General features: G+C 47.2%; 1 protein-coding gene across 2 annotated transcripts in view; it reads left to right on the top strand.

The window, feature by feature from the left end:
• The window catches only part of LOC138268428 (acyl-coenzyme A thioesterase THEM4-like), a 221,023-nt gene that overhangs the window by 90,304 nt on the left and 102,940 nt on the right, over positions 1-27,779 (top strand). The gene's annotated exons all lie outside the window — the stretch shown is intronic.

Below are 27,779 nucleotides of genomic sequence, written 5' to 3'. Positions count from 1 at the left end.
ACCACAGGTGAGGGCATAGCTGCCTGCACAATATGCCCCTACAGTGTCTAAGTCCATTCTTAGACATTGTAAATGCAGTGCAGCCATATTGAGTCTATGGTCTGGGAGTTTGTCATTACAAACTCCCCAGCACCATAATGGTTTCACTGAATACTGGGAAGTTTGGTATCAAACATCTCAGCACAGTAAACCCACACTGATGCCAGTGTGGGATTTATTGAAAAATGCACACAGAGGGCATCTTAGAGATGCCCCCTGTATTTAGGCAAACTGCTAGTGTAGGACTGACCGGTCTGTGCCAGCCTGCCACTTTCAGACAAGTTTGACCACATGGGGTAAGTGCCTTTGTGCACTCTGTGGTCAGAAATAAAGCCTGTCCTGGGTTGAGGTGCTTCACATCTTCCCCTGCAGGAACTGCAACACCTGGTAGTGAGCCTCAAAGACTCAAGCCTTGGGTTACAGTGCCCCAGGGCACTCCAGCTAGTGGAGATGCCTTCTCCCTGGACAAAGCCCCACTTTTGGCAGCAAGTCCGGACGGAAACTTAGGGTAAACAGGAAGGAGTGACCACCCCAGCCAGGACCACTAAGGTGCCCAGAGCTGAGGTGACCCCCCTCCCTGCAGAATCCTCCATTTTGGTTTGGAGGACAGGGACCAATAGGGATAGGAATGTGCCCCCCTACCCAAAGGAGGCACAAGGAGGATTTAGCCACCCTAAGGGACAGTAGCCATTAGCTACTGCCCTCTGACCCCTAAAACACCCCTAAATCTAGGATTTAAGGGCCTCCCTGAACCCGCTCTCCAGATTCCTGGCGACCTACAAGAAGAAGAAGGACTGCTAAGCTGAAACCCTCAGCAGTGAAGAAGAAGGAAGACTACAACTGCTTTGGCCCCAGCCACCGGCCTGTTTCCTGCTTCAAAGAACCTGCAAAAAGACCTGCGACTCATCCAGAGGGCCCAGCGACCTCTGCCAACTCCAGAGGACTACCCTGCATCAAAAAGGACTAACAACTCTAGAGGCCTGCTGCTCTGTCTAAAGCAACCTACAACCAAGGACTCCCACCTCACTCCAGATGCCTGAGTCTTGACCCCTGTGTACCTGACGCCCACTGCCCGTGTCCAGGTGGTCCACCCAACAAGAGAGGGTCCCCAGGCGATTGCGAGCAAGTGCCTACCCTGGGTTGACCTTTCCACTCCTCCACGACAATGCCTGCAGAGGGAATCCTGAGGATCCCCCTGACAGCGAAGCTCCGGCCGAAGAAAGCCAACACCTAAGAACACACTGCACCAGTAGCCCCCAGGCCTTGGAGAAACCGACCACTGGTGCCTCAACGTTCAGCAGGTGGCCCTCATCCCTGTCTGACCAGTTGTGTGCCCGAGACCTTCCCAAGACCCGCCCCCCACACCCTCACCCCGGACCTCATCTGCAGCCTCTGAGTGACCCCCGGGTTCTCCTCATAGACCAGCATTGGAAACCCGATGTCCTCTTTGCACCCTGCACCTGGTCACCCATATGCTGCGGAGGGTATGTGTTTAGTGCCTACTTGTGGCCCCTCCAGTGCTCTTCTAATCCCCCCTGGTCTGCCCTTGCGGTACTTACCTGCTGGCAGACCTGATTCAGAGTACCCCCTGTCTCCATAGGAGCCCATGTAAAATTTTCTCAACTTTGACCTCTGCAGCCGGCCAGCCCCGTGTTGCTGGTGGTCCTAAAACCCAGAGTCTGAAACTGTAAGTGTTGTAAAATGACCTAACATTTCTTACCTCCAGGAACTGTTTCTGAAAATTGCATTGTCTATTTTTAAAACAGATTATTGCCAATATTTGAAAAACTGTATTACTTACCTATTTCAGACAAAGTACTGTTGATACCTGTCTGAAATACGAAACTTGTAAGATACTTACCTGCAACTTGAATCTTCTGGTTCTAAAAATAAATTAAGAAAATATATTTTTACAGTATGAAAACCATTGGTCTGGATTTAGGTCATTGAGTCTGTGCTTCTTCTATTTTCTGTGTGTGTGTGTGTGTGTGTGTACAACAAATGCTTTGCACTAAGCCTAACTGCTCAACCACAATACCACAAAAGAGAGCATTAGTATTATCTACTTTGGCCTCTGTTAAGCCTCTGGGGAACCCACGGACTCTGTGCACACTATATCTCACTTTGATATAGTATATACACAGAGCCAGCTTCCTACAACCAAATAAACACTTAAAATACTGTGAGGCCTAGGCTACATTAACAATATTCAACATGCCAAAATTCAATCTCCATAGACTGACACCAGCTGTTATGTCTGGCCCTTGCCACACTAAACGGTTCCCATGGACATTCACATTTCTTGATTACCAGTCGTCATATGTAATTGAACGCTGCATGCCACCCATTTTTAACTACTTCACCTGTAACAGTAAAGTTGGGTACGGAAATAAACCTTTCCTGAACTGCGATGCTGATCGTATATGCAAGCAACGAAAAAGACAGCCATCTCCAAATATAATATGTCATGTATCCTTGTTTCATAAAAGTGCACAACTACATTAATACTGAACTATTCAAACAATGATAGCTATCGTCAAAAAGTAAAAAATGCATTTTCACGCTTCACTTCTGAAAACAAATTATATTGACTCCAAGGCCACCATCCTAGAATGAAGTATTGTAATCTTAAAATACCTTATAACCTAGCTCATTGGATAATCAAATTGACCCTCCATCTACACCTTTTTCTTCATTTTTCTAAATTTGTTCTAATTTCTAAAGAAAGGTTACGAACCATCTAATACACTCCCATTCACAAGAATTAGTCTCTGGCTTAATTATGTATTTTTCAGGCATAGTAGTGGGCCTGGCATAACTATCACCCTTGGTATACTTTGGGTATTCTTGGTCTAGTTGCGCAAACTTGCAGACATCACTAACATATTGTGACCATGACTGCCTTAACTTTGGACACCCCTGCCATAATGATGTCTACGACTGTCTTATTGTGGGTATCCAAGCAATTATGATGTCTAGCTTTGTCACAGTGGTGCCACTAGTATAATGGTGAGAATAATTGGTACATCGGAGGCATTCTTGAAGTTATGGAAAGCATCCATGGCATGTCACCGTAAAGCCCATTTGAAGCAGATTCTTCCCTGTGAAGCATTTGTACATGTGAGTGCTTGTAGAAAATGACAAGGTGAACTTTTGGGACTACTTATTGACTAAAAATTATAATTTAGATTTTAAAGGCAAAATGTATTTTTCTTTCAGGAAACAAAATTGGGAAACTGAATTTGTTTGCCTAAAATGGACGAGGTATTTGATATGAAAATGTTTATTTCCAGAAACCGATTTGGTGATGTAGACAAAATGGTTGCATTTCAAAAACATATATAAGCTGATAGTTGAATGGGAGTTAAGTTAAGGTAGGGAGACCTCTTGCTGTGGTTATGTCATTTGGGCCAGAAGATGCATGCAGCTTCATTTTTATTATCATTAGTCATGTGGAGGAATTAAAAATTTCCTAGCTAACGTAATGAAAAGTTTCAATTTTATTAAGGACACGGAGGCGAGGATTAGGCTTTCTCTTCCTTCACTTTATTCAACAGCAGCATACAAAAAAAATCAAACTACATTTCCCATGGGAACTTGGGAAAGAACAAGAAGCAGTTCAGTCAGCATTGACCAATCAGCTGTCCACAAGTCCCTGGAGAGCCTGACAAACGTCCCTTCTTCCTCTTTCTTCCTGCGACCTTCACCGGAAAGGACCTTCTCACTCCTGCTTTGAGTTATCCATTCCTACAACAACATAACATTTGTTTACCGAAAAGGTAGATGTGATAATCAATACCATAGATTGCTTTAGAATACTGCCACAGTTCTCTGCAATAACGACATCTACAGCAGACGCATAAATTTAGCCAGCGTCCATCACAACATCATTAGAAATACCTGTAGCAGTATCAACATAAATAGCTGGCCTTACCTACCCTACACGTAGGGTGGAATGTTTATTCCTGGGGTGGCCTAATCCTCTCCTCCTTGTCCTTAATAAAATTGAAACTTTGTTACGTTAGCTAGAAAAGTTTTAATTCTATGTCAGGACCGGAAGCGAGGATTAGGCTAGTTTAAGGCTTGTGAACCTCTAGCGAGCCCACTGGTTGGATAGGTTTAAAGTAGAAAGTTTTAAACACAGAGTCCTGGGACTAGTCAGCTGCATTAAAAATATCTTCTAAATGAGCTCCCATGGAGAAGGCCTTAGAAGCCACAGCCCTCCTTACTGAGTGCGCGCCAAAAATAGATATATCTGTTCCTGCTATATTCAGGACCCCTTTAACCCATCTAGCAATTGTTGGAGATGAAACTGGCGCGTGGGGTTTAGTCAGGGCAATAAGAAGCTGATTCTCTCCATGTGGATGGAGTTCATCAGTCATGGTTTCATAAGCTTTTAACGCTCTGACTACACATAGCTTTGGATTTTTGGGAATTTTGGATATGAGATCACCCGGGAGTTAGATTTTGTCCATCTATGGATATGGAAGATGACACCTTCTGGAGTATATACTCTACCTGATATATCAATGGCCCTGACATATGAAACTCTGTGACAAGAAAGAAGACAAAGCAGAATAGCCAATTTTGCTGACGTTTTCTGGAAAGATACTTGTTGTAAGGCCAAGAACAGAACAAGGACAAAACCTTATTTACGTCCAAGAGGGAGGAATAACAAGACAGAGGGGGTAAGATAATCTCACACCCCTAAGTAATTTACACAATAAAGAGTGTTGCCCCGCGGGATGCTCCTCAATCAGAAGATGACCTGCGGAAATAGCTGAATGGAAGGTATTGACTGATCTATACGCCATCCCGTCCGAGGCAAGAGAAGCCAAGAAGTTGATTATATGGACAATTCCTGCCCCCGTGGGATCCAAATGTCATTGAAGACACCAACCCAACCATCGATTCCATGCGGAGTTATATTGTTTATTAGTCCCCTCTGACCAGGCTCTGGCAAGTAGAGAGGCAGCCTCTTGAGAAATTCCCATCTTTCCCCGTAATCCTCCAGATCATTAGGTTGAGATAGCCTTTCCTCATCAGGGGATAGGGATTCCCCAAGGGATCGGGAAGAAGATCTGGGAGAAGGGGTAGACGGATTGGGGAATCCCAAGAAAGTTCCATCAGAGCTGGGAACCAAGCTTGAGACTTCCAGATCGGTGTAACCAATACCACATCCGCCCTCTGTCTCCTGAATTGGGATGATGCTCACATTATCATCGCAAAGGTGGGAACGCATATTCCTGTTCCTTTGACCAGTCGTGGAGGAAAGCATCTGTCCCGGTCGCCCCCAGAACTGGTCTCCAGCTGCAGGATGTGTCCAGCTGGTGATCCAATCTGGAGGCAAACTGGTCGATTGAGAAGGGACCCCATCTGTCTCTGATCACCCGGAAAACTCCCTCGTGAAGTTTCCAGTGGCTCGCAACATGTCAGTGACGTCAGTGTCAATCCGCTACCTGGTTTGCAGATCCCAGAAGATGTTCCACTACCACTGAGATTTGATTGTCGAGGCAAAATTCCCAGAAGGACTTCGCCAAATCAGAAAGAGCCTTTGACCGGGTGCCGCCTAGATGGCTGATGTAGTGAACCGCCTCCATGTTGTCCATCTTCAAGAGAACGCAACATTGAGACCTGTCCCTCATCCAACATCTCACTGCAAAACAGCCCACCAGGAGTTACAGGCGACTGATGTGGAGAGACCGTTCTTTGTAAGACCACACTCGGCCTGTGGTGAACACCCCACAACGAGCTCCCAAGCCCGAAGCGCTGGCATCGGATTCTACGACCAAATTGGGCTCAGAATCAAGAAGTGGCCTGGCCATTCCAAGCCACCTTGTGTTCGATCCACCACTGAATCTCCTCCGTGGCCTCGTCCGAGAGGGGAACTAACTGTGAATAAGTGAGTCCCTTCTGCAGGTGGGAGATTTTCAGTCCTTGTAGGGTTCGATAATGAAGGGGACCCGGCAAAATCGCCTGGATGGAGGATGACAGCAGGCTCACAATGCGAGCCAGGAGGCGAAGGGAAATAGTTTCCTTGGTCAGAGTCTGCCTGAGCTCGTGCCCTATCTTGGATAATTTGCAAACAGGAGACTGAGGCTGGCTTTGGCCGAGTCTAAAACGAATTCCAGAAACTGGATGGACTGGGAAGGGGTCAACACCGACTTTGACTCGTTGATGACAAAGCTGAGGGATTCCAGGAGGTGGATGGAAAACTGGAGATATGCGGCCAGATGTTGCGGACATTGGTCCGTAATAAGGAGGTTGTCCAGGTAGATGATAAGATTGATGCCTCTGGACACGGGTTTTAAGAGTTTGGTGAAACACGAAGGGGCGAAAGAGACACCGAAGGGAAGGGAGGTGAATTCGAACACCTGCCCTCTCCATTGAAATTGGAGGAAGCGACAATGAGGGCGAAAGATCTGCACGTCCTTGAGATTGAGACGTACTAGCCAGTTGTTGGCTTGTAGGAGGTCCTGCAACAGGTGAATGCCCTCCATTCTGAAGTGCCGGGAACAACACCCACTCGTCGAAACCTCTGAGTTTGATGACTGGAAGGTAACCCCCATCCCTCTTTTCCACTAGAAAAAGTTTGCTGAGGAACCCTGAAGGATGGAGATAGGTTAGGACAATAGCCCTCTTCTCCAATAGTTCAGAGATTTCAGGATCTATCAGCCGTTTTTGAGAAGCGGAAAAGGTTAGAGGTCTGGGTTTCCAGGTTTGGACTGCAGAGCCGTAAAACTCTATATGGAAACCCTTTACGGTCTTTAGAACCCAGGCATCTGAAGTGAGACTTTCCCAATTGTGTGTAAATTGCACTAGTCTGCCCCCCTCAAAAGACACCCTGTGGAAAGAGTCACACTCACCTTGATGGGCGTTAAAGGTGTTGTTGTTGACGCCGAAGCCTCTGGAGCCCCGTTGCCTGGGATACCGACAGGTCGGTAAAAGGACCCAAATTGGGATGCGTCCTCCCATTGTCCTCTTCTAGATTCTGCTTCTTTAGAGGTGAACTGGGGGGGAGGGGGGAGGGGGGGGGGCAGTCGAGCACCCCCTACCTCAACCAGCCCATGCAAAGACCTGGGGTGTGAAAATCTTACGAATGGAGGTCAATCAATCAATCAATCACTGCATTTGTAAAGCGCGCTACCTACCCGCGAGGGTCTCAAGGCGCTGGGGGAGGGGGGGGGGTGCGCTACTGGTCGAAAAGCCAGGTCTTGAGGAGTCTTCTGAAGGCCAGCAGGTCCTGGGTCTGTCGTAGGATGGTGGGGAGAGTGTTCCAGGTCTTGGCGGCGAGGTAGAAGAAGGATCTGCCGCCGGCGGTGGTTTTTCGGTCTGCACCTTATCCAGGGACGCAAAGGTGTTCACAAATGTTCCTTATTCACTGATAAAGGTTCTCAAAGAGACCACCCTGAACTACGAAGCCCGCTTCCGACGTTGCTAATTCCCCTAATTTGGGGTCCATCTAGATAAGAAGACACTTGCTTCTCTCCGTCGGAATGGCGCAATTCACGTTGCCCAGGAAATTTTCACCCGCTGGGCCCAGCCGGATAAAGCTTCTGGAGATATGAGTGACCCCGAAGACTTAGCGTTTTCCACCCTATCCAGGATTTTGGTAAGGGGCCCACTATATCCAGCAATTTATCTTGGCAGGCTCGCCAGGATCGATCGATCCCTTTCTTGGGACCCTTCATATATTTTGCCAAGAAGTTCACCATTCTGGCATCGATCTTCGGTGTGACTGCTACTTTGCCCTCCAGGGAGGGACGAGGGCATTCCGTCTTCAGACAGTTCCTAACCTCTTTATTGAAGGCTTTACATAGGTGCCCTGCCAAATCAGTGGCCACTTTGTGGTACAGGGACCATTCTGCCGAATGCGGATGAATTAGATATTCGGGGTCCAGCATATCTGACTCCTCAAGGGTAGTGTTGCCCTATGCACTAGTCCCTTGTGGGGGATCTGAGGGTCCCGAGGGACACCAGGGTCTGTTGGGTTCAATGTCCTCGTCCGGGGAATGTGGGGAATAGACTGATTCGGGGGGGATCGGGCAGGGGGTTACGAGATTTGGGTGGAGGGGAGCCTACCAAAGCCTTTTTAGGCGTGCAAAGGTGTCTAGGTCAACGGTATCCTCCCCTACCCTTTTCTGCTTAGGATCTGTACCCTTCGCCTGCCCCGGAGGTGTAAGGCCTGAGGGCCCCGCTTGATCTTCCCTTGTAAGGGGTAAAGGGCATTGCGCTGCCATCAAATTTAGTTTCTTCTCCAGGGGGGCCATTAACTGGGTAATAACTTTAAAAACAGAGGTGTCCATAATCTGACAAAAGGTATCATCAGTCAGGAGGTAGGAGATCTGCTCCTCCTCCACATATTCCCCAGAGGGATCTTCAGCGTGGCGACCATACTTGTAATGGCGATAGGCGTATGGCCAGTTGAGTGCAGAGCGCTTTGGTAATGAGGGTTATTAGGGGTCGGGCCGGCCCGATAGAAAATATGTGCCCAAAGGACACTTTGGCTAGAGTGGGACGTAAAACTCTCCCTTCATTTCTAGGGAAGGATTAAGCTTGTCAGACTGGGCCACGTTCCTGAAATAATTTATAAGCCCTACCCCTGAGGGGTCCAGATCCAGGCAGGCTCCGGATAGTCCGGCAATGAAGAGACAAAAAAATTACAGCCCTATCGTGAGGGGAAAGCAGCAACCTGCCCAGCGGTCACAGGCAGCGATCGTGTGTCAGTTTCAGTCTCCTACCAAACTTAAAAATGATGTGCGTCGGACGCCAGGGTTTTCCGTGCGTAGCGCGATATGAGTGGAATCTCAGGCATGTGTGGAGCCCTCTGGCGGTCGGAAGACCGCCCCTCGCTCGGAGCCTAAATCTGTGCCGCGAAGGAACGAGACACATTCTCGCAGTGGTTTTCAATACCCTGGAAATAAAGATTACTGGTTACACTTACAATCACAATCATCAATCTGATTGTAATAGAGGAGGAGAAATGGCACTTATCTCACTACTGGAGCAATGAAGAAAGAGGAAAAAGGGGTGTTTGCCAGGCTCTTCAGGGACTTGTGGACAGCTGACTGGTCGACGCTGGCTGCACTGTTTCTTGTTCTTTCCCAAGTTCTCATGGAAAATGTAGTTTGATTGCTTTTTTGTATGCTTGATTAACATTGCTATTGAATAAAGTGAAGGAAGAGGAAGCCTAGTCCATGCCTCCGGTCCTGTGATAGAATTTCATGTCGATAATGTTTTTCCTGACATTTCTAATGGCAACCCCACCTGAAATATTTGGGTGGTCTCTAATGTTTTGTTGAAGGATGTGGAAACTATTGCACTGTGATAGTTGTTAGCAGTCAAGGATGATTTTCCTTGAGCAGATTTGCTAACAGTGCAGAAAAGGTTGAAGACCCCTGATTAATCCTTCAGCATTTTATTAATTTTGATAAATGTTTAAAATCTCTCCAACCTTCCCCTACAAGGCAATGCTTCAATAGAGAAAATTATCTCTGTGTTGCACATTTGATTCCCTCCAGAACCCTGCAAATGCTAGAAATACATATAACCACCTTCTGGTTTCATTGGCGGCTCTCTGTAAACTTGAGGAAAAGATGAGAGGCTGAACACCAGCCACGACTGCAAAAATCAACGTTCTCAGCGCAAATAACAAACCAAAACAATAAACGTTGTTGCTGATGTCTCGTAGTATGACATATATATATATTTTACAACATTGTTGTTTTTGTTTTGAAGTAAAAAAAAAAAGGGTTTCCCCCAGCTCATCCTGGCATTGTTTCATTCCCTCACCCTTAAAACCCAACAGTCTTCCTGACTACCCCGAAGGGCAGACTGAGGGGATTTAATATGCTCTTCCCAAGGGTGGGATGTGGGGAGGGAGATAGTAGTCCCACAAAATCCCAGGGTTTATTTAAAATAAAAAATATAATGAGGTGGTGAATAAGAAATTAGGTCTCTTGTCAACACAGGTATGCACCCTGTCCAGTAGGGATTGCAGACCTAGTCAGTGGAAGACCGATACACACCCTAAATTAAACTGTGCTCACCCTCTGGTAGCTCGGCAAAGAGCAGTCAGACTTAAGAGGCAATGTGTAAAGTAGTTGTGCAATACTTAACTACAGTAACACAGTGAAAGACACCACATAAAAAAAACTCCCCATCAATCTAGAAAAAAAGATATGTATCTGTTGAAAACGAGACAACCGAAGTCCAATATGTGGAAGTTGAGATATGAATTTTTAAAGGTTAAGTGTGTAAACCATGCTTAGAATTCACTATGAGTCAAAAGAACGAGTTACTTACCTTCGGTAACGACTTTTCTGGTGGATACATTAGCTACCTGTGGATTCCTCACCTCATGAATACTCCCATGGCGCCAGCATTCGACGGAAATCTTCTTACTAGTCTCTGCACGTCGACGAGGACGTCACTGTCGCCCACGCGACGCCGTCTGACGTCATACAGGCAATAAGAGGTCCTCGACGACGTGCGGACGTCAGTACCAATCATTTTTTACGTGCATGAGAACAACCAGGCAATGCAATGAAAGAGCAAGGCAACATCCATTATATTGTAAAAATACACCACATTGTATGAATAACTGTAAATCTTTTTATGTACATATATATATATATATAAAACTCTCTCTTTTAAAATATATACACACACCAAGTATATACATAAAGATATATACATATATACATATATATATATAAATATATTATATATACATCTATTGCACCCTCAAAGACCAAGAGGAGCGCACTCAAGGATTACTTGGCAAGACCATAAAGGCAACGGGGAGGCGGGTGGGACCGTGAGGAATCCACAGGTAGCTAATGTATCCACCAGAAAAGTCGTTACCGAAGGTAAGTAACTTGTTCTTCTGATGGATACAACTACCTGTGGATTCCTCACCTCATGAATAGAGTCCCAAAGCAGTACCACGCCCGGCGGTGGGTGCCTAAATGGTCAAACCAAGAAATCCTGCAGCACTGACCGTGCAAAATGGCCGTCCCTTCTAACCTCAGAATCTAAACAGTAATGTTTTGCAAAAGTGTGAAGGGACGACCAAGTTGCGGCCTTGCAGATGTCGACCACAGGAACACCTCTGGCTAAGGCCGAAGTGGCCGACTTAGCTCTGGTGGAATGAGCTCTAATGCCCTCAGGAGGATCCTTCTTTGCCAAAGAGTAACATATTTTAATGCAAAGAACAACCCACCTGGATAGTGTTCTCTTGTGGACTGCCTTTCCTCTCCTCTTGCCCACGTATCCAATAAACAGCTGATCCTCCAGCCTGAAATCCCTTGTTCTATCGATAAAGAAGCTCAACGCTCTCTTTGGGTCCAGACGGTGCAGTCTTTCTTCCTCTTTGGAAGGATGAGGCGGAGGATAGAACGTGGACAAAGTAATTGCCTGAGCCAAATGGAAGGGTGAAACAACCTTCAGGAGGAAAGCAGCCTTGGTCCTCAACACCACCTTATCCCCATAAAAAGTTGTATAAGGGGGTTTTACTGATAAGGCCTGCAACTCACTCACTCTCCTTGCTGATGTTATAGCTATCAGGAAGACTGTTTTTAAAACCAAATACCTCAAGGGGCAAGAATGCATAGGTTCAAAAGGGGACCCCATAAGGAAAGTTAGGACTAAGGACAAATCCCATTGCGGCATAACGAATGGCTTTGGAGGATATTGATTTAGAAGACCTTTCAAGAATCTGATAACAATAGGGGATTTAAATAAAGATGGTTGGTCTGGAAGACATATGAAGGCTGACAAGGCCGATAAATAACCTTTAATGGTAGCCACTGCACAACCTTTCTGCGCCAGAGATAGAGCAAAAGACAAAACGTCCGATAGATGAGCATGTAAAGGATCAATCTGCCTCTCTCCACACCACGCAACAAATTTAGACCACCTATTAGCGTAGATAGATTTAGTGGAGTGTCGCCTGGCCGCTAATATAACATCCACTACCTCAGGCGGGAGAGAGAAGGAACTCAGGTTGCCCCGTTCAATCTCCAGGCATGTAGGTGCAGACTCTGGAGGTTGGGGTGTAGAACCTGCCCCTGCGACTGTGAGAGGAGGTCTGCCCTGAAAGGGAGACGGAGCGGCGGGCACATTGAGAGTTGGAGAAGGTCGGAGTACCACACCCTCCTTGGCCAATCCGGAGCTATTAAGATTACTAGAGCCTGGTCTTGGCGAATCTTCCTCAATACTCGAGAAATCAAGGGTATGGGAGGAAACGCGTAAAGCAACTGGCCGCACCAGGTCATTTGAAACGCGTCCCCCAACGCTTCCTGCATCGGATACTGAAGGCTGCAGAACAACGGACAATGCGCGTTCTCTCGAGTGGCGAACAGATCTACCCGAGGAAACCCCCACTTCTGGAAGATTAAACGGACTTGATCTGGATGGAGACGCCACTCGTGGTCTGCCGAGAAGTGGCGACTGAGACTGTCCGCACGCACGTTCAAAACTCCGGCCAGATGGTTTGCTATCAAGCAAATCCGATGGTCCTTTGCCCAGGACCATAGTCGAAGAGCTTCTCTGCAGAGAAGGTACGACCCCACTCCTCCCTGCTTGTTTATGTACCACATCGTGGTAGTATTGTCCGTTAGGACCTGTACCGACTGACCACGAAGGGAAGGGAGGAAGGCCTTGAGAGCCAGACGTACAGCCCGTAACTCTAACAGATTGATGTGAAAAATCTGTTCCTCTGGAGACCAAAGACCTTTGATCTCCAGATCCCCCAGATGAGCTCCCCACCCTAGAGTGGAAGCATCCGTTATGACTGTGGCCACTGGTGGCGACTGCTGGAACGGCTTTCCTTGTGAAAGATTGTTGCTTGCAATCCACCACTTCAAATCCACAGCAGCATCTCTGGAGATCTTGACAGTACCCTCTAGATCCCCTCTGTGTTGAGACCACTGCCTTCGGAGGCACCACTGAAGAGCCCTCATGTGCCAGCGAGCATGCGTGACCAACAGAATGCAGGAGGCAAAAAGACCGAGCAGACAAAGGACCTTGAGGACTGGAACTACCGCTCCATTTCGAAACATTGGAACCAAATCCTGAATATCTTGAATCCGCTGAGGCGGAGGAAAGGCCCGACCCAATGTTGTATCCAGTACTGCCCCTATGAACAGGAGGCGCTGAGAGGGCTCTAGGTGAGATTTGGGCTCGTTCACCGAAAAGCCCAGGTCGAACAACAACTGGGTTGTTGACTGCAGATGACGCAACACAAGCTCCGGGGACTTGGCTTTGATCAACCAATCGTCCAAGTAAGGGAATACTGCTATCCCCTTCCTTCTGAGCTCTGCCGCAACCACCGACATCACCTTCGTGAAGACTCGAGGTGCTGAAGTAAGACCAAACGGAAGGACCGCAAACTGGTAGTGTTGCGATCCCACCACAAACCGGAGATACTTCCTGTGTGACTTGAGTATCGGGATATGAAAGTAAGCATCCTGCAAGTCGACAGACACCATCCAGTCTTCCATGTTCAACGCCAAAAGCACCTGTGCTAGGGTCAGCATCTTGAACTTTTCCTGCTTGAGGAACCAATTCAAGATCCTCAGGTCCAGAATTGGTCTCAAACGACCATCCTTCTTGGGAATCAGGAAATACCTTGAGTAAACTCCTTGACCCCTTTCCTGCTCCGGGACCAACTCCACCGCGCCCTTTAAAAGGAGGACTTCTACCTCCTGTTCTAGCAACAGGAGGTGTTCTTGTGAACAATACGAAGGGCGGGGCGGGATGAGGGGCGGAAACTCCCGAAAGGGAAGGGTGTAGCCTTTTCCCACAACACTGAGAACCCAAGTGTCCGACGTAACAGTCTCCCATTTGGTGAGAAAATGCTGTAATCTTCCCCCTACAGGAGAGGAGTGAGTGGGAAATGGTGGAAGCCTAAGGCTGCTTCCCCTGCTGCACCCCGCCAGAGGATGAGGAAGAGGCAGAGTGCTGCTGAGAGGCTCCCCTGGTGCGGACCCTACCCCTCCCCCTAAAAGATCTATAAGGATGAGGAAGAGGCAGGTTGCTGATATCTTCCCCGAAAGGAAGAGGAGGAAGAGCCACGCCCAAATCCACGAAACCTCCTGAAGAATCTGGAAGAGGCCGTGGAAGAAGGAGCTTGGAGTCCCAACGACTTAGCCGTGGCCCTGCTCTCCTTAAAACGTTCCAAGGCCGAATCAGCCTTAGCCCCAAACAGTTTGTCCCCATCAAACGGGAGATCCAACAATGTGGACTGTACATCTGCCGAAAAGCCCGAGTTACGGAGCCAGGCCTGTCTCCTTTCCACCACAGTTGTGCCCATTGCTCTGGCTACCGAGTCGGTGGTATCCAGTCCCGTCTGGATAATTTGGGTCGCAGCAGCCTGGGCATCAGAGACAAGATCCAAAAGACCCTGGGGAAGCTCTGTAAACGAAGAGGAGATGTCATCCATCAGAGCATGAATATACCTCCCCAGGATACAGGTTGCATTGGTGGCTTTTAACGCCAGACTGCAGGACGAAAAAATCTTCTTCGACTGCGCCTCTAGCTTTTTTGAATCTCTGTCCCCAGGCACCGTCGGAAAAGAACCAGGCGCTGACTTGGACGAACAGGAGGCCTGCACAACCAAGCTCTCCGGCGTAGGGTGCCTAGATAGGAAACCAGGATCAGTTGGAGCCGTCCGATACCTCCTGGCCACGGCTCTGTGAACTGCTGGGGAAGATGCCGGCCTCTTCCACACCTCTAAAACCAGATCCAGCAGAGCGTCATTAAAAGGTAACAGAGGCTCCGCCGCGGCTGAGGCCGGATGCAACACCTCTGTCAAAAGGTTTTGTTTCGCCTCCACCACCGGCAAAGGCAGGTCCAAAAAACTAGCTGCCTTCCGTACCACTGTATGAAAGGAAGCAGCTTCCTCAGTATATTCCCCCGGGGACGAAAGGTCCCACTCAGGGGAAGTGTCCAGCCCACTGGCCGACTCCAGTCCACGCAGCCCATCACCCGAGTCCTCTAGCTCTCCTTCCTCTAGGGCTCGTTGGTACTCCTGCTCTTCTAGTACCCGGAGAGCACGCCTCCTTGAATGCAGTCGTTGCTCAATCCGCGGAGTCGACAATACCTCCGCCGAAGTCGGAGATCGGCGCCGATCTTCCGAAGCCACCGACGCCGCATCCGGCGCCACAGGTAACTTCGGCGCCGACTGAAGAGCAGTTGAAACGGATGGACCCACCGGAGTCACAGGCCGAAATCTCGACATCGATGGGATGGAAATCCCTGGGGCCAATCCCTCCGAAGCCACCGGAGCGGCCACCGGCGCCGACACTGGCGCCGAGCCCACGTTCCCAAACGGGAGAAAGGGCATAAAGGGTGCCGGCCGAAGAGGCGCAGGATCACCCAAAGAAAAGGCCAAAGGCCCAGCCGGAGCACCCCCTGGAGCCATCTGTTGGAAGATGGCATACATCGCATTCAAGAATGCGGAACTATCGGCTCCAGGGGTGGGAAAAGCCGGATACTGGGGTGCCTGTCTCGGAGGCGACCCCGACGCCGGCCTCGGCGTCTGCGCCGGAGAAAACACTTGAGGCTCCAATACCTCAATCACCGACGCCTGTCCAGGCGAAGTTGGAGACGCCGGAGAGGGCAACGGCGTCGAAGGATGCGGCGTCACCGTGGGGCTGACCTCCCATGTCCTTCGGCGCCGATCCGGAGACCTGGAACGAGCCTCCCTTGAATGACGCCGAGATTCTCTACGGCGCCGGGAGTCTCGATGACGCCGATGTCTTGGAGAAGACTTCTTGTGATGCTTCTCCTTTGACTTGGCCATAAACAGCTTCGCCTCACGTTCTTTAAGGGCCTTCGGATTCATGTGCTGACATGAATCACAAGTCGAGACGTCGTGGTCGGAGCTCAAACACCAAAGGCAATCGGAATGAGGATCCGTCACCGACATCTTGCCTCCACACTCACGACAAGGCTTAAATCCAGACTTTCTCTGCGACATTATTTCCACAGAGAAAGAGTACGCAGCAAGATATACACTGTAACCGCAAGAGTAACAGTTGCTCCCTCGAAGATAACCGTTTCGAATGCACGGAAAAAAGGGAACTGACGTCCGCACGTCGTCGAGGACCTCTTATTGCCTGTATGACGTCAGACGGCGTCGCGTGGGCGACAGTGACGTCCTCGTCGACGTGCAGAGACTAGTAAGAAGATTTCCGTCGAATGCTGGCGCCATGGGAGTATTCATGAGGTGAGGAATCCACAGGTAGTTGTATCCATCAGAAGGTTAGAGATCAGAACTCCAGGCCAACCGCGATGGAGGGTAGGCGGGCTACAGAACCCATGCAGGGTCCACTGAACAGTACTTTTGATGGAACAATGCGTGGACGGTGAGGACCTGATGCATCGGTATTTTCACTTCACTGGGGCACTGCATCGTTGATGTGTTGTTGCCTGTTCACGCAGAGGGTCATCGTTGGGCCGCACATGCTGTGAATCTGCCATTTTTCGGGCAGCCATTGTGTTGCCGTTGGGGATGGGATGCGGCAATTTTTGTGCCGCACTTGGGGAAAGGCCTTGCTTTTTGAAGACATTAGCTTCAGAACCCACTTCTGAGGCCCGGGTACCTGGAGAGGGGCACCTCAGACAAGAGTAGGACTCCCAGATGGCAGAATCCAGCAGTTCTAGGAGAGTCTTTGATGTCCCTGAAACTGCATTAAAACAGGGGGCAAGACCTTGGAGACTCTTGGATGCAAGGATGTAGAGAACAGGTCCAGTCCTTATCGCTGCAGGCGAGAAGCAGCAGGTCAACACAGCAAAGCAAGTAGAAAAGTGGCAGTCCCTCCTACAGCACAACAAGCAGTAGGCCAACACAGCAATTTAGTTGCAGAGTGCCAGTCCTTCCTGGCAGCCTAGCAGTCCTTCTTCCTGGCAGTGTTTTCTTGGTTCCAGTAGAGATTTGATTTGCTGTGGTTTGGGGTCCAGTACCTATACCCAAATGAGCCTTTGAAGTGGGGTAGACGTGAAAAGAGGCATTTGAAAATTACAAGGTCCCTGCCTTTTCCTTCCCGGGCTCTAGAAACTCTCCAGGGGGGTATGCAGCCCTCTGTGTGAGGAGAGGCACAGCCCGATTCAGAAGTGTCAACTTCTTCTACCCATCTAGCCTAGGAAGGCCCTTCACCCTGGTGATGGGCTATCTTGATGCAAATATCACACCCAAGCTCATTTTGTGTGTGACTGTCTGGAATAACTGCACAAAATCCAGCTGCCAGCAACCCCAGATGTGTATTAAGAGACAGGCATAGTCACAGAATGGTTAAAGTAAAAATGCCAACTTTCTAAAAGTGGCATTTTCCAACTTACAATTTAATATCCCACTTCACCATCAGTTGTGATTTGCAATTGTGAGTCCAGAGACACCAAACTCCACATTTCTATATTTTCCCAATGGGAAATTATACTTAAAATATGTTTTAAGGTAATCCGAATGCTAGCCTATGGGAGAGATAGTCCTTGCAATAGTGAAATACAAATGTAAGACTTTTTCACTATCTGGCCATGTTAAACTTAAAAGTGTATGTCCAACTTTTTAAGTGCACTGAACCTTGCCCTTGGGGCTAACAGGGCCTTCCTTTGGGGTGAGTTGCATGTGATAACCAGCATTTGCAATGCAATAGGTCTTACATTTGTGAGAGATAAAGCTATTGGTGTTGTAAATTATGTTTTTTGTTTGGAGTGTAGTGGAATTATGAACAGAGATGCAGCTGCAGCACTGTCTACAGGAATTAGTATTGGAAACAGACGCAGCGCCAGCACTGCCTAGAGGACTTAAAATGGAGGAGTTACAGATGGGAACAGAGAAGCAGCTGCAGCTCCGACTAGAGAATTTAGACTAAGGAATTACTCCTGGGACCAAAGAAGCAGCTGTAGCATTGTCTACAGGACTCAGAAGGAGGAATTACTACTGGGACCAGTGAAGCAGCTAGCAGCACTGTCTATAGGACTTAGAGTGAGGAATTACCACTGGGACCAGAGAAGCAGTGAGTATCACTGCCTAGAGGACGTATAGTGAGGAATTACCAATGGGTCCAGAGAAGCAGCTTGCAGCACTGCCTATGGTATTCAGAATTATGATTTACCACTGGGACCAGAGAAGCAGCAGCAGCACTGTATAGAGGACTTTAGAATGAGGAAGACTGAAAGTGGATGAGTGTGTGTCTGCTGGAGGGTGCGAAACACACACACACAGCCATATATTTCAGAAACAGCAGAGGAGGAAAAATAAGCTTTGAAAACATCAATCAAGTATACCCGAGCAGAGGCACAAAAACAAATGAAACCTGAAACTTGTGATGCCTTGCTAAACACTGTGGTTTCACTGGTGTGGTGTGAACATACTGCTATGGAGAAACAAAAGAACACTAAGGCTGCAATGCCCAGACAGGGGGAGGGGTCATCACAGGAGGAAGGGTGAACATAGTGTGATGGCCAACAAAAATGTTCTCTTAATTAAATCATCTTGGAGGGAACTAAGCACACAAAGGAGGGACATTTATTAAAATGCACCAATGAAAAGGAAGCATTTAAGGTAAGCACAACAAAGAACAAATGGCAATAGTGGGTGTGGGTAAATCCCATAGACTTAATACAGCATGTCCCCCACACACTGTAACAGTAGGAAGCATGAATGTAGAGTGATGGCCAATAAAAATGATCTCTTAGTGAAATCGCTTGGGAAGGAACAAAGCACACAAAGGAGGGATATTTAGAAAAATGCACCAATAAAAAGGAAGCATTTAAGATGAGCATAACAATGAACAAATGGGAATAGTTGGCGTGCTTAAAGCCCATAGACTGAATACAGCATGCGCGCTGCCTACACTAAAAAGTAAGGTTTGGGCCTGGCAAGTGGATGCACTGGCCAGGTCGAAATTGCAGCTTAAAACTGCACATGCAGGCTCTGCTGTGGCAGACCTGAGACATGTTTTAAAGGCTACTGTAGTGGGTGGCATAATTAGTGCTGCAGGCTCACTAGTAGCATTTAATTTACAAGCCATGGGCCCATATAGTGCACACTACTACGGACGTACAAGTAAATCAAATTTGCCAACTGTGGGGAGCCAATGTTACCAATATTTATAGTACAGAGCACCTGCACTTTAGGCCTGGTAAGCAGTGGTAAAGTGCCCAGAATCCTAAAAACGAAGTCAGAAAACAGGAGGTCAGAGGGCAAAAAGTTAGCCAAGGATGGCAAGTCTAACACAGTGCCTGTCTATTCTGGCATCAGGCTGCACCCACAACCTCTGAAGTCAAACAGACTTTCTGCCCTCATAGGACTTAAAGACTGAATACTGCTGTCATCCCAATGGCAATCAACAGGAAACTCTAATGTTTTAGGCCATGGGTACTAGCAAACATTTTCCCAGGGGCCAAAATGTTTGGTTGGTGGTGTGCCTGGGGGCCGCATTGATGCCAGGGCAGTGGCGGTTGGGTGGGGTGGGGTGGCTGAGGGGGATTGGTGGCAAGGTAGGTGTAGCCGAAGCAAAGAATATACATCTAGTGGCTGAAATACACAATAGGAAACCAGAAAACCTGGAATTAATCCCGGCTTACCCACTTTTCCAAATTGTGTGATCCGAGGCAATTTTTTAATCTCTCTTTCCCTCCTTTCTATGCATTATCACACTTAAGGGGACCTCGAAATTTATGATTCATGGTGTGTGCTGCACATAACCTGCTTCTATGTTTGATTTCATAAACTATAATTTGGTTCACGTATGATAGGAACCCAGGCCACCCATAAAGTGCACATACCAAGTGACTTGCCTCTTTAATTTACTATTGGTGGTGTTCTCAGGGTAAGGAGAAGAATTAATGTTTCCAAATGTATGTTTGAAAACTATCACTTTTAAATGAATACATCTCAATGCACTGATAAAATACATTGTAGTAAGGCGAAAAGGTTCTGCATGTTAACTAAATACACTTTTTTAATTTTGAAGAGACTGTCTTAGTTTTACACTTATGCTGTAAGATGTCTTTAAAAATGAAGGCGCTTCTAAAGTTAGGTGCAGGAGTCCCTAGTTACTTCCTTTCTTTAACACCAACTAAGTTTGAACTAAATGATTGTGTGTCTATTTAATATTTTTATTGTTAGTGCGGTCGAGCAAACAGCTGCTCAGTGCTCCTGTTGCCTAAGGGGCCGCATGAGACCCGCGGGCCGTACTTTGAGTATCCATGTTTTAGGCTGTCATTGTTTTGACCTAGGTTGGCAAAGAGGGCCATACCACCTCCATTCTTCCTCCCCTGGATAGAAGGTAAATTGGCTGATGCCTGGGCATGCAAACTGCAGTACAGTGCCAGGATGGACAATCCCAGCACCCCATTCTGTTTCTCATTTGCTTTCCCTGAATATCTGGTGGGCTTTGAGATCCTCCGGGATGTTCAGACAGGTGGTAAAAACTCCAATCTGTCCATGCAGTTGATCATGAATACCCACTAGTCTACCAGGGGAAAATGTGCGAAAAGGAATGTGGTGGGGCGCTAGGCATCAGGCCCCCAAATCCCAGCCCTACAAAGTATTCCTTCCCTCTGGGGCAGTAGAATGGCGGGAGTATTTAATCTCTTTCTGCCAGCACACATAGCGAACTACGCCCAAAGAAACCCCAACTTCCTTTCTCTTGCCACAGCGAATGGCTGCATTATTTTGGCTCTGTGTCAGCTGGCATCAAGTGGATCCTACCAACCCTGGGAGTGGGCATTTCTGAAACCTTGAGACCCATGGGAATTCAGAGAGATGTGACTTGTGTAGGATCCAGCACATTTATGAGAGAAAAAAACAGGCACGTCCGTGGAATGAGCAAAGTCTCACCATCTTGCATTTCCCTACTTCTCCCAATTGAAAGGCAGCCTTAAATATGTTGGTGGGCCTAACACATGCCATAAGAACAGACCAAAACTGTACCAGTGTCTCACCCAAGGATGAACCTGTTTTATGGGGAGCCATTTATGAACGTTGGGTGGTAAGAATTGTGTTACTCCCTGCTGATTCCAGAGCTTTCCCCCACAGAAATCTGAGGAAAATCTGCGATTTTAGCAAAAGCATGACCTTTGAAGGGTATTATGTAAAAGAAAATGTATTGGAGCCCATGCAAATCACACCAGCCTGGACCCTCCTCATGTCAAGTTTTCAAAAATGTCTAGGTTGGGAGATTGTTTGGGGTTGGCATTCAGCCCGGGCCTAAATACCACAGCTACTCACATTTCCAGAATGAGTACATTACAGAAGAAATATCTTAATTTTGTCTTTGCATATTGAATCCTTTACTGTTGCGGATGACAGGCTGCCTTCACGTATGTGGGATAGCATTTTTATCAGAAGTAGTATGGGGATGCTGGGTAATGTGAATTTAGTTGATCCCTTCAGATTCCAGAAACTTTCCTCACACATATGTAAGGAAAATCCTGGTCTTCAACCAAGTTTGATGCTGTAGAGCATTCTGGGTAAGTGAACATAGTGAGATCCACTTTCCGACTCTTCTCTTCATTTTGGGCTTCTATGTGTAAGGCAGTATGCAAGAAAGAGCACATTTTGTCCTCTGAATCACATTATATTAGGGGAACCTTAAATTCTGAGCTGTACAAATAACCAATATTTCTAAGCTCATCATCTTGGGCACGTGAAAAATGAACAACCAAAAAATATATATTTCTGCAATCAGAAGAATCTGATCGTCATAACGGTATATTACTTTTGTAGAAGAGCCACAGAGGCCAAAAAAAATAAAAAATACAGAAGCAAACATTGACAACTATTTTCATTTTTTCCTACCTATTTTCATTAATTTTTTATTTCAGTTATTAATTTATTTGGGAAAACCATGAGTGGTCAACAAAGTGATTCCTTGCTGAATTGAGATTTTTGTTGACCTTTCAGAAATACCTAGTTTTCTGGTTACGCCAGTCATTTTCACACAGGTTTCCACCACAAATAAAAAGTAGGAAAAATTGACTACCACTTAGAAAATTGAAAAAACTGTTGTTAAAAATGTGTTTTGACAACTCCGCCTGTTCCTGAAAGCTGGGGAGATGTTGATCTTAGCAAAGCAAAGCTGCTGTCAGGCCGTTCTTTAAAAAAATGCATCGCAACAAGTTAGTGAGAAAACACACTAGAAAAAATGTATTCTAAGGGGGACCTCATGGCTATAACTATATATACATAACCTACAGGTAAGCAAACCGAACGAGAACAAGTATTAGATAAGGAAAATATTTGAACCAGACAATATCTGAAGAGATATGGTTCACAATTTAGGTCGGAAGCGTAATCCGCCATATGCACAGAACAGCTTAGCAAGGTGGGACTTCCTCCTGGCCAAACCTAAAGCAATCTATGGGGGCTCAGACTTGCGTTGGAAAGGCTGAGGCAAATGAGACAGTATGATATGTATGTGGAGGCCCTGTGGTCACGTACAGGGACACAAGGAGCAAATTATTAAGAAAATATGAGATATAATAGTTCATTTGCTCGTGGATTCCATAGTGCTCCTATTGGGAGCTTCAGGCGAAGATTGTATATAACTCTTCGCAACACAGTTGGTAAATTACAAAAACACGTGTTTTTTCCAGAAAGATGAGCAATTGGTAAATTCTAAGTGAAGTTGAAAGCACCATTATATGTCTTGTGCAAAAAGAGATGGAGTACACGGCGAACAAAAGGAACGCCAGATGATGTGAAATGTCAGTCACATCCCAACACATATGAAAAAAATAAGTTGCAAGATCATTTATAAAAGTGACAATCATTCAATTTGCAAGGTTGTTAAATTGAAACTTAAAAAACGAAAAAAAAAGTAACCACTGTTGGCGAGAAATTGCAGCAATAACTAAATCAAGAAATAACTAACTAACATTCATCAGAAGCACACTGTATTTCAGTTGTATGGGCAAACCAGACACAGCAACGTCTGACAAGCCTCAGTGAGTCAATGGGGTCAGTCTGCTTCTTGAGGAGGTGTCCTTTTTCCAAAATGTTCTCCAAATGCACCAATTAGGTTGAAGATGGCAGCAAAGCACTCTGTCACTGTCACGAAAAATCCCTGCAAATGGATTGCAAAGATGGTGCAGGACCAAGGCTGGTTTGCTTGAAGAAGGGCTCTGGAGCGGCTTAGTTGGAAAAAAAAAACAGATCGACTAAAATGTGACCCGAGAATTTACCTGTGGCTGAGATTGATTCAAGCATTCCACCGATCACTTTTTGTTTTTCTGTGTTAGTGTGTACTCATGCTTTGGGCGGGTTCTTCCCATTCAAGGAAATACTATAAATAGGCTCGTGGGATGTGGTGTATCCAGTGTGTCATGGGGCCCTAGCCCAAGTAACGGGCCACCTGGATGTTCTCTTAAATCGACAATAATGAGGGCTAAGTGGGCTCCTCATGCCTCTCGCCCTGGTGGCACTGCAGACACGGAAGCTACGTCCCTGGGCTTGACAAAGCAACAAGAGATGAATAGCATTTGCCTAGCAATCCTCTGTTGCTACCAGTTATCAAATCTATCTTCGCTCCGAAAAACAAATGCCTCTTACTAAAAGCTGAGCTCTCCCACAGCCCTATGCTGACCTCTTCCGACCTCTAATTAGAGGTCTCCCTCGGGTCAACGGCGCTGCCTCCATTCATCTGTGGTGCTCCCTCCACCTGGGCCTTGTTTGCCTGTTCTCCGCAGAGTGCGCACAGCCCCTCTCTCCCCCCGGATCATGCGCTGCTTTTCCCGAAACATTCGGTGCTCTTCTCTGAACCTGCACTGCTCTGGCCACTTCATCTTTTGACTCTACAATGTCCTTCTTCGCCTGGCCCTCTGCTAACTACCTCTTCGATGAAAGCAGTGCAGTGCCATCTCCTCAACCCCAGTGCTGGACACCTGCAACCCTCCTGGATGCGCCGTCACTGCCTTTCATAGTTTAGCAGGAGTACCGTCAGCTGACAAGACTGTTCTAGACCAACCGTGGTGGAGGCATTTTGATTTGTAGTGACTGGATAATGGACTTTTTACCCGTTGCCTGCAGTGGGCGCATAATCTGGCCTCCTCTGTCTAAATTGCCTGTCTCCAATATTTTACAAATAGATCCTTCGCTGGATTCAATGTGTATGGATACTGGGAGAGAGTGTGCCAGGGTTTATTGTGGGCACAATGGAATCCATCAATATAGAGACAGACTGTCATATAAACCATGTTTATCGATGATGTTCCTGAAGCTTGTTGGAGTCCCCAGGCCGTAAAGATTTAGGATGACTGCAGACAGCACTCTTTTTTACAAGTACAACCATGTATTGCTTTTTTGGTCCCTTCAGGTCTCACCCCTGATGGTGATAGGTGGTGTGGGAGGGAAGGAGACACCAGTCCAGGGCATAATTAGTCTTTGATCATCATCTACCCTTTTGTTTCCTTGGAGGAGGCTACCCAAAAGGCTGACAGTTGTAAAAGTGTTAAGACGTCTATTCCTTTCTAGCCCATGTTGTGGGTTTCTCTGTCTACGACTCCCAGTTCCACTACTCTCTTGACAGCTGAAGACAGATTTTGTCTGTGTTTGTAGATGGCTACATGAAGTTATAGAACCGACTCATCCCAGTCCCAGAGCTGTGCCAGGGAAATGCACAAATTCTTTCCATCAGCATGGTATAATAAATAGACAGAAATTTCTAGTCCCTGTTCCAGAAATTATCACTGATTGCTAGTAAGGAACTCCTCTTGAGCTGGAGAAGAAACGTCTGAGATCCTGACCTAGTGTCTGACCGCGGGCTTCTCAATTAGGTAAAAGAACAGACTGAGGAGTCTGCATCTTTCTGCTGGAGAAGTTAATAATCTCTTTTATAGATGAAGATGTTGAGAGATGTGCTGGATGGTGTCCTTGCAGGAGTACTCCGCCCAGAAGACAGCTCTGTAGTTGCAGCATGATAGAAGAGCTGCACTGAGGCAGAAAGGCTGACAAATCCTAGGTGTCATCTTCATTATAGCGCACCTGTGGTGGACTGAAACTGCAAGAGGACAGTGAGCATCTGCCTGCTTCGTGAGTACCCCGAACGCCTTCAACTGTGCAATGGCCAGGGCCTCTTGTTTGGAAAACTTCATTGTGATTGCTGGTGCAAATAAAGAGTTATTTTAGCTGGCGACCCTGCTACCGAAGGACCCTCTTGTGATCCTGTGGGCTTAGTACAACTTCTTGAAATGCAATGCAGTAACTGTAACTGCAGCCTGCAGTTCCTATGCTCTAGCTGATTTTGTGCAAGGCACTGTGACGGTACACTCTGTGACCTTTGTCCCCTTCAGTACCACTGCAGTCAGGTATCTGCATGTGCTCCATGGACATCTATGGACCCAATTGGTTTCCCGCTTCACCTGAGGCGGATTTACCACATTTTCTTGCCTGCATAAAGTCACTCCAAAGACAGCAGTTACTCTTGACTGAGAATGCTCTGATAAGACCCAGCACGAAGTTGGTGGAGCTGAGCTATCCGCATAATACTGCTTTCTGGATCTGGGACCTGCTCACAATAGCACCAAGGACTTAGAGTCCAGAGTGGACCTAGCAAACTGACACTAAAGTGGGATTACTGAATAACTGGCATGTGGCTTCCTGTGGTAAGGCGGATGTATGATGGAACAACGCATGTACCAACCATGCTTGCCTGAACAATGCAGTTGGAACAACAACCGCATTGTTTTCATTAATTTTTTTTGTTGTAAAGGCATGCCTAGTAAAGGCATGTATGGAACGACATGCATGGTTTTCGCATGCCACCCCCCCCCCACCCGCCCTAAAAACACCACTACCCCTGCCCCCACCTACAAAAAAAACTACCCTGACCCCCACCCGCCCCAAAAATAGACCTACCCGAACCCCCACCCGCCCCTAAAAACTACCCTGCTACCCCCAACCCACCCGGAGCTCCAATACCTACCCCAACCCCCTCCCTCCCTAAAAACCACTGACACCAACCCCCTAAAAGCAAAATTACCCCACCCTGCCAAAAACCTGACCCCCCCACCCGCCCTAAATACAAAATTACTCCGACCCCCACCCCCAAAAACAAAATTAACCAGACCCCTCAACCCACCCTAAAAACCAAGTCCCCCCACCCCCCCCACCCGCCCCTTAAAACAATAAAAAGAAATAACTCAACCACCCCACCCCTAAAAACGACCCCAATCCTCTCACAGCACCAAGTACCTGACCACGTCTTACCCCCAACTCCACCCAACCTGCCCCTAAAAACAAAATTACCCTGACCCCCACTCCTGCCCATAAAAACCCCCACCCGCCCTAAATACAAAATTACCCTGACCCCCTCCACCCGCCCTACATACAAAATTACTGTGACCCCCGCCCCTGAAAACAAAAGTACCCCGACCACTCACTCCGCCCTAAAAATCCAATCCCTCACCTGCCCTAAATACAGAATTACCCCTACCCCCCATCCGGCCCCTAAAAACAAAATTACTCTGACCCTCCCCTAAAAACCCACCCCCCACTCGCACTAAATACAAAATTACCCCAACCCCACAACCCCCACCCCTAAAAACAAAACTACCGACACCACCACCCTAAAACCATAGTACCCCGACTCCCCACCCCACTCTAAAAACAAAACTACCTCCCAGCACCTTACCTGCCGCGTCCTACAGCAACCTGCCCCCCAGCTCCTAAAAACAAAATTACCCTGACCCCCCACCCTGCCCCTAAAAACCCGAACCCCCCACCCACCCTAAATACAAAATTACCTGATTCCCCCACCATGCCCCTAAAACCCTGCCCCTAAATACAAAATTACCCCAACCCCCACCCCTCTCCTAAAAAAAAAAAAATACCCTGACCCCCCACTCCTGCCCATAAAAACCCACCTCCCCACACTCCCTAAAAACAGAATTACTCCGACCCCCCACCCCTAAAAACAAAAGTACCCCGACCTCCCAACCTAAAAACAAATCTACCCTAAAATCTAACCCCCCTACCCCACTTACCATGACCGCGTCCTCTCCCGATGCTGACTCCCTTTTTCTCTGCCTTGACCACGCATTTACGTTGTTCAGCACATGCGTGGTTAAAGCAGAGAAAAAGGGAGCCGTTGTTCCGGTAAGCGTGGTGACGGCATTGCAGTAAATGTGTCTCATTGCATTTGCCACATTGTAAGTGATATTCCCAGATAAGGCAAGGTACAGTTAAGCTAAGCAACAGAGCACTTTAGGGAAATAACCTATATATACAACCGTAGATGAGAGCCTAGACACTCGATCACCTTGCTATATTACATGTTGAATTTCCCTGTAATGATTTAGATATTCAACCATTGCTAATTATGCATTTGTGTTATATTGTTTCAGGTGTAGATTAAAGTGCTTGTTCCTTTGAAGACCAAGCAGTAGCTGGACATTAATTTATTAGGCACTGTTTTGTTGGTCACAGAGTTATGTGTATGGGACCCCACAGCACCTTCCTGATCAAGCACTGCACAACGTGCATCAGTACTTAGGGGGTCAAGTGCTAAAGGTGTGTAGTCGTGTTCGGTTTCGCAGGGATCAATCTCTTCAATAGAAAAGTAATAGCCTCTGCGTGCCCTGTGGTTCCTGAGCTGAGTCTGTCAGTCTCCCTAATGAAATGATCCATAGAAATTCCAACAAGATTACATGAAGACCAGTCTGTATCCGAGGGTTATGAGGAAGAAACCGAAAATTCCTTTGGAAAAAAACACTGACAGTGAGACAGG

Source organism: Pleurodeles waltl, chromosome 12 (genome assembly GCF_031143425.1).
Source record: "Pleurodeles waltl isolate 20211129_DDA chromosome 12, aPleWal1.hap1.20221129, whole genome shotgun sequence".
In the NCBI taxonomy this organism is placed as follows: Eukaryota; Metazoa; Chordata; class Amphibia; order Caudata; family Salamandridae; genus Pleurodeles; species Pleurodeles waltl.
This window is presented reverse-complemented; position numbering and strand designations above follow the sequence as displayed.